This window comes from Alligator mississippiensis, chromosome 13, assembly GCF_030867095.1.
Source record: "Alligator mississippiensis isolate rAllMis1 chromosome 13, rAllMis1, whole genome shotgun sequence".
Taxonomy (NCBI): Eukaryota; Metazoa; Chordata; order Crocodylia; family Alligatoridae; genus Alligator; species Alligator mississippiensis.
The window spans coordinates 26,969,456-26,982,671 of record NC_081836.1 but is presented as its reverse complement, the minus strand read 5'-3'; the positions used below and the strand labels follow the sequence as shown (position 1 = coordinate 26,982,671).

General features: G+C 52.6%; 1 long non-coding RNA gene across 1 annotated transcript; it reads right to left on the bottom strand.

Annotated features, from left to right (window-relative positions):
• Nucleotides 1-3,777: 3,777 nt before the first annotated feature.
• LOC109284502 (uncharacterized) lies at nt 3,778-9,863 on the bottom strand. The gene is made up of 3 exons (XR_002091980.2): nt 9,348-9,863; nt 7,964-8,022; nt 3,778-4,745 (listed from the first exon to the last, which is right to left on the bottom strand). It is a non-coding gene; the product is annotated as an uncharacterized LOC109284502 (long non-coding RNA).
• Nucleotides 9,864-13,216: the final 3,353 nt, after the last annotated feature.

Genomic DNA, 13,216 nt, shown 5'->3' with positions numbered 1-13,216 from the left:
TTTCTCACAACCCACTCCCTATTGGAGCTGCCTCCCCCTCCCAGCATATCTATGGCAGACAGGTGTTTCCCTCTGCAGGGCTCTGACCCTGCAGCTGTAGCCTTCCCAGTTCAGAGGTTTCCAGTGGTGATGTGTAGAGGGTACATGGGAGTGTATATGCACCCCCTGAGAGCACTGGTGCACCCCTGGTCAGGCCGCTCTCCCTGCTTAGCTGGGGGGCAGGCAGGAGGCCAGGGAGTGGGGTGCCATGAAAAGCTGGTATCAGCTGGTGGGGGATTTCCCCCCCACCCAGGTCAGTGGTATCAGCTGGCAGGGGACCCCTCTCCCCAGCAGCTGACTGGTGTCAGGGGGGGGCACATGGATCCCCTGACTCAGGAGGCACCAGTTACCTCTGGGGGTTTCCCTCTGCAGGTCTCTGACTCTGTTGTTTCTCCCAGCTCCAGCAAGTCTACTAGCTTGCTTACCAACCCCTCCCCACTCTTTCCTTGGCACCTGTGTCTCTGTTTGCACAGCTCTGAACTCCGTGGGGAATCAGCATCTCACTGGATTACACAGGCTCTCCCCCATCCTGATGCCTGCTCCATGGGAAAATTTCAGCTCAGTCTTCCCTGGCTGGGGGCTGTCTGCCCCACCGCCCCAGGGCTGGATTTGGCTCCTCCCCAACTTGTCTTCTTTTCCCTCCCTAAATTTTTTTATGGCTCAGTAGCAGCCTATCAGAGCCCCCAGTTTGCAATGTGGGCTCTGATCACAATTCAAATGCTTCCATCCAGGAAGAGCGCATACCAACTGCTGAAACTTCCTTAGCCTGACGAAGGGTTTTTGAACCGGAAAGCTTGCTTAATAACTATTCTCCAACTATTTGGGTTGGTCTAATAAAAGATATCAAATTCACCCAAGGAACCTTGTCTGCCAATAAAAAGCTGCATTCTCTCCTGCCTGGTAAAGCTTAAGCACCCTCTGCAAAGTTTTTTCCTCTTCCTTTTCTTGCAGAGCTCTTAAGCACAGCTTACCCACTCAGCTGGGATACAATGGTTTGACATTTATATTACAAGACATATTGGCACAAGACATTACTATGTTGTATCAAAACATCACAACACAAAGATGTTTTACTGGGGCTTAAAGCCTGCCAGCAATCTCTTATCCCACAGGTTGGACTTGCAGGGGACAGTTTTACTCCAACAGAACTAGGCTGCTCCCAGTATAAATGGAGCAAATAACAAAAAAGCTGGGGAATGCTGAAGGGCTGTGGTCAGGACTGAGCAGCACACGCACAAACAGCTTGCAGAACTCCTGTCTTTTTTCTCCCTGCAGTTCTCATCATCCCCTTGCATCCCCTGCCAGCCTTATTCCTGGTGGGCACATCTACATAAGATGTTTACTGTGGAGCTGCCTAGTAATTAGCTCTGTAGTAAAGTCTCACCATCTACACATGTGGCACTATTAGGCTGTAGGAAACTAATCAACTCTGCCACAGGTTAGTACTAATAAATACAAGTATTATCCTGTTATGGAGTTCTTTACTGTGTAGCAGCACATGTGTAGGTGCTGATGGGGCAAGCTGGGGCAGGGGCTGCCTACCAGATAGCCCTGCACTGGAACACCCTCATGACTCAGCCAGCCCCTCTACAGCACATTGAGCTGGGTCCCAGCCAGGGCTGCTCCAACCTGGCTCAGTGGGCTGCAGTCCCAGCCACACATGAAGATGCTGTGTCCGGGAGCTATAAACTCTGGTGCAATATGGACTGGAATTTATTGCTTCATGCTAATAGCAAGTGTAGATTCACCCAGTGGGCTCATCTACACCTGCATTTGCTGTGGGCGAGTTTGCTCTCAAGTAATTTACTTGAGAGTAAACCTACGCCAGGCAGGCATCTACAAGCTCAGGGAGGCAGGAGCAGATTTGTTGCTCATGGCTACAATCTGCTCTCGCCACCACCAGCCCTGCACTGGCCCCCAAACATTGTCAGAGGAAGCTGGAGGCTCTGGCCGCAGCTGCCTGTGGCTGGTGACTATGTTTAAAAAGCAGCCCTGCGTGCTGCTCCTAGGCTACCTGCTTCCCTGGCTCACACCAGCACGCAGACCACAGTGGCAGCACACAGCAGCTCTGTCACCGCAGCCTCTGCCTGCTGCACCATGGCTGCTCAAGCCCCAGGCCCCAGGAACAATGTCCACTGCCTCAGGCTTCTGCTAGCCCTACTGGCCGACTGTGGGGCTGCCTGGCCCAAGGCAGTCTTGGCTTTGGTGGCCCACTATGACATGGAGCTGCCTGGCCTGGCTCCCTGCAATGTCCCAGGCCCTCTGCTGCTGTGCCGCTACTGCCCAGACCCCATGCTGCTGTCTGGACCCTAGCAGGGATGCCAACAATGTGCTCAAGGATACCACTGCCGGGGCTATCCACACCCTCCTGGGCCTCCAGTCCTGCCAGCCCTGGGTGCACCTGGTCAGCCAGGACTGGTGGCTGTATGTTGTCCAGACCACCTGAGACAACAAGCAGTGGCTCGAGTCATTCTGCATGACCTGGGCCACCTTCTAGGAGCTCCTGTAGCAGCTCTGCCTGCACTTAGAGCAGCAGGACACCACTATGCGGCAGCCCCTCCACACACACCTAGCTAGCCATTGCCCTGCTCAAGTTGGCCAAGCATCCCAGCCTTCACTACATCAGCCACCTCTTTGGCGTGGACAAGGTGACCACCCAGGGGGCTGTCCTGGTGGTGTGCAGCACCCTGTGGTGACTTCCCCTACTATAGCTAGTGGGGCTTCCACTTCATTGTGTTGCAAGCCATCTTTGACTGGCTGGACAGGCAGTGCCCACAATGCCCAGGTGTTCCACAACTCAGTCATTTCAGCCTAGATGGAGAGGGGGTGCTTCATGCCAGGGTTACCAGACCTAGAGCTGGGTGAAGTGGTTGCCCTGTCCATTCTTATCAGGGACACTGTGTACCTACTCCTCTCCTGGCTCATGCAGCCCCACACAAGCCAACTGGACCCCTTCCAGGCACACTTCAACAGGTGCCTGGACTGAACTTGTGCCTTACTGGAGTGCACCTTCACTGGCCCAGGAGATGCTGGTGCACCCTCACTGCCTGAATCATGGCTGCTGAGGCCAACATCCCCTGGGTCATCACCACAGCCTGTGTGCTGCATAATATCTGTGAGGCCCCAGGGAGAGCTGTTTCATGAGGCCTGGGTGGAGGAGGCCTGGGTGGCACTGAGAGTGCCAGCTGCAGTGGCAGTCATAGGCAATGCGTAGGGGGAACACGGGATGGGGAGGGCAGGGGTACAAGTCCCCCCTCAGATTGCCTGCTGCAGAAGCCACTGCCAGCTTCTGCGGGTGGTCACTGCCTGCACCTGCCTCCCCCTCACTGCAGGCGGTCCCCGCTCACCGCTGCCAACTCCAATGTCAGCAGCTGCAGGTGGTCCCCACTACCACTCACTGCCATGGTGCCCTCCCAGTCTCAGGGGGCACCAGTCATTCATAGTGGCAGACCCCACTATGAGGCCCCAGATGAGCCACACACCCACTAATGGGGCCAGGATACATGGTGCAAGAGGCACTGGCTGGCCATCTCCTCCTGCACTTCCTGCTGTAGCCTGCCTGCACTGCCACCCACAGGCCCCCACCCTACTGCACACCCCCAGCACCATGCTCATTGTGGATAGTTCTCTGAAAAGCAGTTTATTCCCCTCCACAGAAACAGGCCCTGTCCCTCCCCCCCCCCCCGAACAGAGCCTGTCCCCACAAAAACAGAACCTACCCTCCCAATCCCCCACCCGCCCTGCACAGAGCCCCTCTACTATCCACCAACAATACAACACCTTCTTTCCCATGCAGACTATTTACAGTTCAAGCTGTGTATGTGCCCTTCCAGAGTGGGGGGCCATAGGCTGGGGGTACCTAGGGGGCAGGGACAGGTGCCCAGTACCCTGGCCTCTGACTGCTGCTCCATAGGTGCATGCACCATGGCAAGGCTGGTGGCCAGGGGGCATGCCCAGGGGCAACAGCAGGTGCTGCTCTGCTGGCAAGCCCATCTCTCGCAGGCTGGGCTAGCAGGGCCTGCACAAAGTCTTGGCCCTGGTGCAGGCAGCTCCTGCTCCATGACTGTATGGAGCTTGGGAAAGCAGTTGGACTGGGCCCAGCCAGGGGGGCTGGGTGGCGGGGGATCCAGGGCAGGGGCTCCTGGCTGGTGGAGGTGCCACCGCACCTCAGCTCAGGCCCACGTGGGGGTGGAAGGGAGAGGGAAGGGCATACTTCTGGGCAAGGGGCAGCTGCCAGGGGGCAGGTGAGGCTAGGGCTGGGGGCAGGGCAGTAGGTAGCATGAAGGTGACCACCAGGGCCAGGATGGTGTCTAGGAAATGGCAGTCTTCCTTTGTTGCCTCCACTGCCATGGCCACCAGGACAGCCTGCCACTCCAAGGCCTGCACGTGCCATTCCTCCAGGGGCAAAAGCCTGTCTCTGAACTCCTGATCACTCTGCTGGTCCCTCTCTTCCTTGCACTGGTCTCTGGCCTCCTCACACTGGTCCCTAGTGTCCTCACTAGCAATGTCCTCTGCCCACCAAGCCCATGAGTCTGCTAGGCACTCTTTGGCCAAGTTGACCAGCCAGTCCAGCAGCCAGGTCTGGTCCTGCATTCAGCACTGCCAGAGCCGATGCATCCACAGGGCCCCAGCCGAGGCTGCTGGTGATCCTGATGGGGCATCCCGGCTGCCAACTGGTGCCTCTCCCCCATTTGCAGCCGCAGAGCCTACAGAGGCAAGAGAAAGTAGTTGTTTGTGAGAGTTAGCAACATTTCTGAGATATGCTTTATACCAGGGGGCTGTACACTGCCTCTTGGCTTCAGATCGGGGGTTGTGTGTGCACAGGTCCTCAGAGATCATGGTAAGTCAGACGGGCATGATAGGTGTCCCCTGGCTGAGACCCCTGTACCTGCTCACTCCCCAGGGGCTGGTGGGATGTTGTGTGGTGGTTGCAGGCAGCGTTCCTCCCCCACCCCATTCCCAGGCCCAGATAGGCCTGGCTCCTGGTAGCACCTGCTGCCATGGCTCCAAGCCACTCCCCCTGCCTTCTATTCCTGCAGGCCAGCCTGTCTCCTGTGCTGTCACCAAGCCCAGGTGTGGGGGGCTAGGGGTGCAGTGCCCAAATGTCGGGGGGGGGGGGGAAAAAAAGGGGCTCCCAGCTGACTGGTTCACAGAAGTGCTGGTGCCCCGCCCTCCCTTCAGGGGGCCTCTCGGGAGAGACCCTGGGGCAGGCGCCCTGCCACCCACACCTGCGCTCCACCACTGCAAGTGTCCTGAGTGCACTGCAAGGAGCTGTTTGCACAGACCAAAGGGTGCCTGACCCACTACACCAGTGGTCTCCAATCTTTTTGGGTAGGAGATCACGTTTTGAATTAAAAAGCAACTTTAGATCTACCCTGTGCTGCCACCAGCCCCCTCCTTCCCCCAGCCCCACAGGTCAGTCTGTGGGGAGGGAAGGGGAGGGGCAGATCAAGGCGGAGGGGAAAGGGCCAGGGGTGGGGGCTGGCAGATTGAGGCCCCAGTGGTGAGGGGAGCGGGACACTGGCAGGAGTAGGGGCTGGGGGGAGTGGGCCTGGCTGGGCCAGGTGGTTGGAGAAGCAGAGGCTGGGCTGGAAGAGGTTTGGAGCCTGGGAGGCTGGTCCAGGTGTGCGGGGGGGGGGGGGGGGGGGGGGGCGGCGGCTCCTGGTGCTGCACACACCCTGGTGGAGGCATGTGCCCCTCTGATCTGTACATATGACTTGGGGTGCAAAGCCCAGTGTGCAGCAGCAGTTGCCTCTGCCCCATGCATAGATCAGGAGGACATGTGGCCCCTGGGCCTCCGCCGGGGTGCATGCAGCAGCGGGAGCCCCCCTGCATGCGTGGGCCAGCCGCACAGGCTCCAATCTTCACCTGGCCTGGCCAGGACCCCATCACCCATAGGCCGCAGAATGAGGTGGGCCACCCGGGCCATGGCCCAACCAACTTTTAGCACTTTAATTTATATAACCCACAAATGCGCAATCATCATTCCAGTTAAAACTGTATAGCTATTTTTTAACTGCATCACTAGCTAAATTAGTGTGCTAAAAAGTTGGTTGGGCCATGGCCAGGTGGCCCACCCCATTCTGTGGCCAATGCACTCATCCCTGCCCCGCTTACCCAACCCCAGGCCTGGTAGCAGGGGGTGCAGCTCAGCCCAGCCACATGGGTCCCGCTGCCACTCCCAGACTGCATACTGGCCACTCCGCATGTGCATCCAGCCAGCTGCTCCCAATCCTGGAGCCTGACAGTTTCTCTCAGACTGAGACTGACAGAGAGGCTTTGGGATTGACCAGTTGATTGGGTCACCACTGCACTACACCCTGCTGCTGCTGACAGCCATGGTGCCCCAGGTGCACTTGTCAACTTGGCATGGAACTCTGAGCTTTGATGGTGCAGGGGGCAAGCCTGCCCTGCCCCACAACCTCTGCTGCCATCTGAAGGGCTATCTCTGTTGGAGCTACACATCCCTACAATTGAGGACATTGCCACTGGCATCTATGCATTTCTTGGGATGTAAGAGGCCCATGCCTGCCTCGCTGGGGGGGACACAGACTGCTCAGTAAGGTTTTGCACTGTTTCTGGTCTCCTTTTGTGCTGTTGGGGGAGGTTCCGGGGGCCTGGAGGAGCAAGGATGGGCCAGGTGGTGAGGGGAGGGAAGGCAACTGCTGGAGCTGGAGTTGCTGGTGGCTAGTGGTGCCATGGCCAGTTTCACCTCATGAGTGGGACTGAGCACACAGAGCTGGTGGGGCAGGTGCTGGTTTGTGCCCCCAGGGCTGTTGGAGGAGGCCAGGGGTAGGGAGCTCAGTGGAACAGGCTCCTGGGGGGAGGGGGGGGGCGGGCCTTTCTCAGTGACGTGTCACTACAGATGCCAGGCCACAGTGGAGGCTCAGGCAGCCCACCCATGCTCGAATAGCTGGTATGGCTCAGGCCAGGGTCCCAGGGTGTGAGGATGTTATCCAGCTGCCACATAAAGGGCACGGACTTGCGGGCAGCCCCTGACCAGCAGTTGTGGTCGGTGATGGTGACCCACTGTGCCCGCAAGGCCTTGACCTTTATGTGGCACTGGCATGCTGACCAGTTGTGCCTACACTCCTCCATGCAGCCTCATAGGCTGTCATAGATGTGTGCATTGGAGTGTCCACTCTGCACAAACTGAATGAGGACCTTGGCCTCACCCTATAGTGCAATGAGTTCCACGGTCCTCCTGGGACCAGTTGGGGCCCCAGGAGGTGGTGTGTGGCATTGAGGAGGGTGCCAGCATGGCTCCTTTGGTAATTCCCTGGGTCTCCCCAAATCAGTCCTGGTGTGGGTGGTCCTGGGCAGCTGCCTGCAGCACCCAGCACAGGGGCACAGCCCAGGACAGGCAGGCATGCAGCTCAGGTGTGCTTGGCCCCAGCAGCGGGGTCCAGGAAGACTTCTGTGGGTGGCCTGGGGCCAGCACCAGGGCCTGGGTAGGTTGCTGCAGCTGATCTGGGGCCTCTGAGGGGCCACACAGTGGCCCATAGCTGGCTGCAGGTGGCCCTGGGCACTGGTATCCTCACAGGGTTAAGGGCCAGGGTCTGGGGCAGACAAAAAGCTGCAAATTTGCTCCTAGTCAGCATCTACATGTGCATTAGTGTACAGTAACTGTATTTACTGTAGCAACTATTTACAATTACAAAAATACAAGTAGCAATCTTATGATTAGAGCAAATTACTGTGCAGTAAGCATCTTCACATGTAGGTGTGGATGCTTACCCCAGAGCACATGTAAAGACTTCCTGAATTTCCAGGTTAAGTAAGACTTATTCCCCCCATGCTCCACTCTGTCCAGGGCACCAAAACAATTAGTTTATACCTCCAAGGTAAGTGGCATTGTAGCACATACTCTCCAGGGTTGAGAAAAAGTGGTACGTGATCCATATACAGATTACTCTTACCTTACCTGCCATGTAGAAGAAGCCTTCCAAGTGGGGTGAACAGCGTCTGGTAGTTTCATTTCGTCTCAAAAAAAGATGGAAACTAAGTTATTATTAAACTGGTTAATTCTGAATCCAACATTTTTTCTATGGAAAACTGGGTTTTTAAAAATCTTCACAGAAAGCATCTACTTCTCTCAATAATAATTTAAAGAGCATGACTGTTCTAATGCTTCACAGACTCTGCCTGGTATAATAGGAGACTGGACACAAACCTTGTTGGGGTTATTTAACCCCAGCTGTCTTTCCTACCCAGAGGAAGGGGGCTGGACCTGAAGATCTCATGAGGCCCCTTCCAGCCCTAAACTTCTGTGAATAATGTTTGTTTCTATTTTCATTTGGAACCACTCCTTCCACCAAGGTTTTAGGCTCCAAATTGCTTTTTGCTGATTTTTATTGCTGTCACACTTTTTTGGCTGAAAATATTTTAAATAAGAAGTCCAATTTCTGGTCTTATAGTACATGTATTTCTAGTAACCTCATTCCCCCCAGTGCATCTAAAAATCTCTTACAGCTTCAGTAGAATAGAGGATTTTTCTTCATTTCCTATCCTAAACTTACTTAACATTATGTCATACTGGATGTGTCTACATGTGTGCTTTAGTGTGCAGTAGCATATAAAACAAAAACCCCACGCAGTTACACTAAATGCAAAGTGAAATAGGCTACTGCACATTAAGCATCACTTGAAAAGCATGTGCTTGCACTACTGTGCATTAGGGCAGCTTAATGCACATTAATTTAGTACCTCACATTGGAGGACACCTATACATTTGATGGACCTGTGCTCTGACTCATGCTAATTAGCATGCATTGGAGCAGACTTGATTAATTGAGTCTGCTGGAGTGTGCTAATTTGCATACTCCAGCAGCCTCTGCTTTACATGTGTACTCCAAGAGGTACCCCCTCTCCAATTGAAGGGAATCAAAGCAGGTGCACAAGTGCTGTGGGAGGTGTAGGGACTCTCCTTTCCCTATAGGGCAGAGCCAGACCACCAATGGGGACTTAACCATATACCTTTTAATGAGAGAACAGTACTGGGAACATAATTAGTATAAACCAGGGGGTATAGGGGACACTACAATGCCCCAAGGGAGCAGGATTCAACAAAGGTTAGACACTTACAATCATAGGACATATTCATCCAGTTGACAAAAGACAGGGTTAACCAAAATATTAAACACACAAACAGCAGAACAAACAATACTGGTTGGTAAAATAAGAGGCAAAAATACAAGATATCAAATAACAAGGAATATAGGGCCTAGGTACCTGGGGGGGGAGAAAGGGGGAAAACACAATAGCCCCTTTCCACTGCAAGAAGAATATCTCCCTGTTACTTCACTTACCCCAACTGGGACTTAAACACAGATCTCCCACATGGTAGGCAGAAACTCTACCACACAGCCACCAGTGCTGGTACTGTAGCAAGTTACTAGGGGTCTTGACCTTCCAGGAGCCCCAGCCGCACGTTGAGCTTTCTGGCCTCTTGCTGGAGGAGCTGGAAGCAGAGCTGGGAACCTCTCAGGTCACAGCTCAGATTCTTGCTGGAACTGGGAACCTCTCCTGCTGGCCGCACCCTCTCATAGGGGATCCTGGAGCCCAGCGGGAAGCCTCTCCTGCCACCCACACTGCTGAGGGTCCAACTGCTGGCTGCAGGTCCCACTCTTTTAGGGTTTTCTAGAGCAACTGCTCCTACGCTGCTTATCCACCTCTTACCAGCTCTTTAAGACTCCTTCCTTGTGGTCCCATGCTAGTCTCTTCTGAGTCAGCCACGCTGCCCCTTTATCCCCCTCCAGGTGACCCAAGGGGCCAATCAGGGGACATGGAGGGTAAGACTGCAGGGCCTGATTGGTGAGGAAAAAGAATCCCAAGTCCTCCAATCATCTTTTACCCTTTCAAAACTCCTGAGCTAAGTCACTGCCAGCTAGCCCGTCACAGGTGTAATCAGTGTCCTTGAGTTTCAAAATGGCAGCAGGGGTGCTTTAACTAAAGCTTGTCAAACAGCTTTAGTTAAAGTGCCCTCCCCCCACCATTTTGAAGCATGGGATGCTAAATACATTTGATACTGCAGGTGCTTTAATTAGAGTGGCTTTCAGAGCCACTCTAATTAAAGTGCCCCTGCTTCCACCCCAAAGCAAATGTATAGATGCCCAGAGGTACTAAATTTAATGCACATTAGGAAAAAAAACATTAATGCATGTGTAGATGCACTCACTGTTAAGTAACTACTTTGTTCAGGTGCAGAAGTGACTGCATTTCAATGGTGTGTGAAGCTACTGTGTACATATATGTATAAAATAGTTTGTATTAGACAGTTGGCCTGTTTCTCCAGCCCTGGAAGGACTCACTGCCACACCCAGACACTCACTCTTAATAGTGTTAAGTCTTTAATATTAAATATAGACTACACCAAACTAAACTGTCACTCCATCCACCCTAGACCACTGCTCCTAATCCTCTTGCTTTAAGACCAATGCTAACCCCTATGTCTTCCCTATAGCCATCTCCCAGCTGAGTTCTGCACTCTTTATAGGAATCACCTGGCCTTTTCTCTACAGCTTGTTCTGAAACTTGAACAAGCCTGGCCAGCCCCAGGCCCCTAAAGTAGAAGAGCACCCTACCACAGCATCCCTAGACAAGCCATGGTCCTTCTCTGCTTCAGTCTCTCCACGTCAGACAGGGTAATGATTTTGACTTTCCATGTGATGTGTTTTGAAACCTGGTGATAAAACGCTAGATGAGAGATAGCTATGATTCTTTATTATTGTCTAGGTGAGGGGTGACCAACTTGGGCATGAGGATCACAAGTGCCATGGACAGCCTGTGTGTGTGGCATGTAGCAGATTGGGGAGTTGGTAGGCAAAACAGCAGCAGAGATAGCAGGAAGCAGCAGATTGGGTAAATGGAGGGGATTGAAGTGGCACTTGAGAGGGCATGAGGCTTAACTTGTGGGGCATGCCTGCCAAAAATGTTGTCCCCCACTGTGCTAATACATGGGTCAGTTTGCAGTTCTAGGCATTTCACCTCAGCTCCCTGTGACCCACCCTGATACTCAACAGCTTGGAACAACGGAGAGAATTCCCAGCTGACCGGTCAGGTGATGTTAATAACAGGAGCTGGAAGGAACCCACATAGTAAACACCTGTCAGGTACATTACCTGCAAGGTTTTAGGACCAGCGCAAGCCACTCTTATAAGTATAGGTGAATTCTTGCAGGTGGATGGACCTAGATCCCTCAGCAGGAAAAGGAACATGGCAATAAAGAGCCCTGTCTTCAGGCCTGGCTGAATGTAAATCTGCTTCAAGGAGAAGGGTGAGGTTTTTTAATGACCAGCCCTGCAAACTTGCTCTGAGACACAAATTAGATTCTTTCCTTTCCCTGAAGCAGCTCTAGCAGAATGATTTGTACAAGCTTCAGAGACAGTCCCTGCAATGGCTGTGCTGAGGGCTGTGGTGGGAGAAGACAATAAACCCCAAAAAGTTTAGCTGTATAGGGACTAGACAACACAAGTAAAGTTTATTGTAGTTTATTTGCTCGAGCAATGACTATAAAGCCAGTAAAGAGGCAAAATGGCCCCCCCTAAAGGGTGGGGTGTTCTTTTATACTTTTTATAACAAGGCAAGACTATAGGGTTAACAAAAGCAATACTTGGGCGGTGTTTTATAGATTTTTATAACAGTATATTTTTATTAAGCTGAACTAGCACTTTTTAAAAGCTAAAAGTTAAGTAACAGTAATATTATGATACATTAGCAAGAACTTGTAGTGGTAGATACTTTTTGAGGACACGATCACTGGATTTAGAATAATAGCTTGTCTTATTTTGTTCCTTGCTGTAGTTGATTTTATAGTACACAGATCCACTTGTATTTTATTCAGAAAATGGTTAACACAGTTAAAATGATTATTTAACATAAGCAAAGGCTTAGCTATCATTTTGCCTTGTGGTCAGCGGCATTGTTAGGCCACAGGTCATGCCTTGTATTCAGCTGTAAAGCTAATATTTTTTAATAATCCAAATTATTGTTAACCTAACAGTATGCTATCAGAAAACTATTCTATTTTAGGGTAATAACAAACATGCTCACTACAGGGCCACAGAGCTGCTGCAAAGCTGCTGCTGGAGGAAGAATTAGAAAACCAGGGCATGGGGCTGTATTTTCCATGCTGAAATGCAAGTGTGTAAAAGAAGCTGTACAGCAGCAGCAGGCCCAAGCCCAGTAGGATTATTAGTGGGGAGGGTGAGCCAGACACCAGCACTGAATGTCAACTTTTATTGGCAGGCCAACTTTTATTGACTCCAGTATGGCCCCTTCTACCCTAGAATTTTTTCCACAGCAGGTGCAGCCCAGCCATAGGAGCCAAGTATGCACATCCCCATGCCCCACAGTGTACCGGGGGGGGGGGGGGAGCAAGGTTGGTGGAATGGCACCCCACTCCATCAAGGCTTTGTCCTGGAAGTGCAAACCTGGAACCGTAAATGTATCTGGGGGGGAGGGAGAATGAACAGGGCACCAGGAGCAGCCCTGGGGAGTTTATCAGCTGCAGCAACCTAAGCCTACACCTACAGCTGGAGCCATAGCTGTAGCAGCTAAAAAGCAGAAGTCACAGCATGAACTTAAAGGGCCACAGTACTCTTTCTAGCTCCATAACAACATTGTATCCCCAATGGGTTTGTCTGTACCACTTCTGCAGCTTGCCTGGGTGTGCTGGCATGAAGATAGCTGCACCCACTCACCCCTCCTCAGAGCATGCTAAATCTCCAAAATAAGGCAAGCATGAAGGCTTTAGGCTGGCTACATTGCTTCAAAGCACATGCCTGGCTGCCACTTCCAGGCTCCTCCTCCTCTGGGGTTCAGTGTGTGTGTAATGGAAATGGCTGGGTGGGGTTTGCTACCCAGGCAAGGCAGCCAGGTGGCATAGATAAGTCCTATGGTCTAAGCACAAGAGAGGAGCTTATAGTACAAACTCCCCAGTGGATTAGTTATACCCTTGCTCTTGAGAGAAGAAACCTGTGCAACCATCTTCCCACCTGTGAAGGGCTTTGAAGCCACACGGTGAAGCTTACGCCTTGGTTAGCAGGGTCACTACAAAGCAATGGGAAACATACCTATATCCCTGATATGGGCTGGGCCTGCTACCAGTCTGATATCCTTGGAATTCCCCTCAGTCAGGGCAGCAACAGACTGGAAACAAGAGTGCCGCCAAACACCA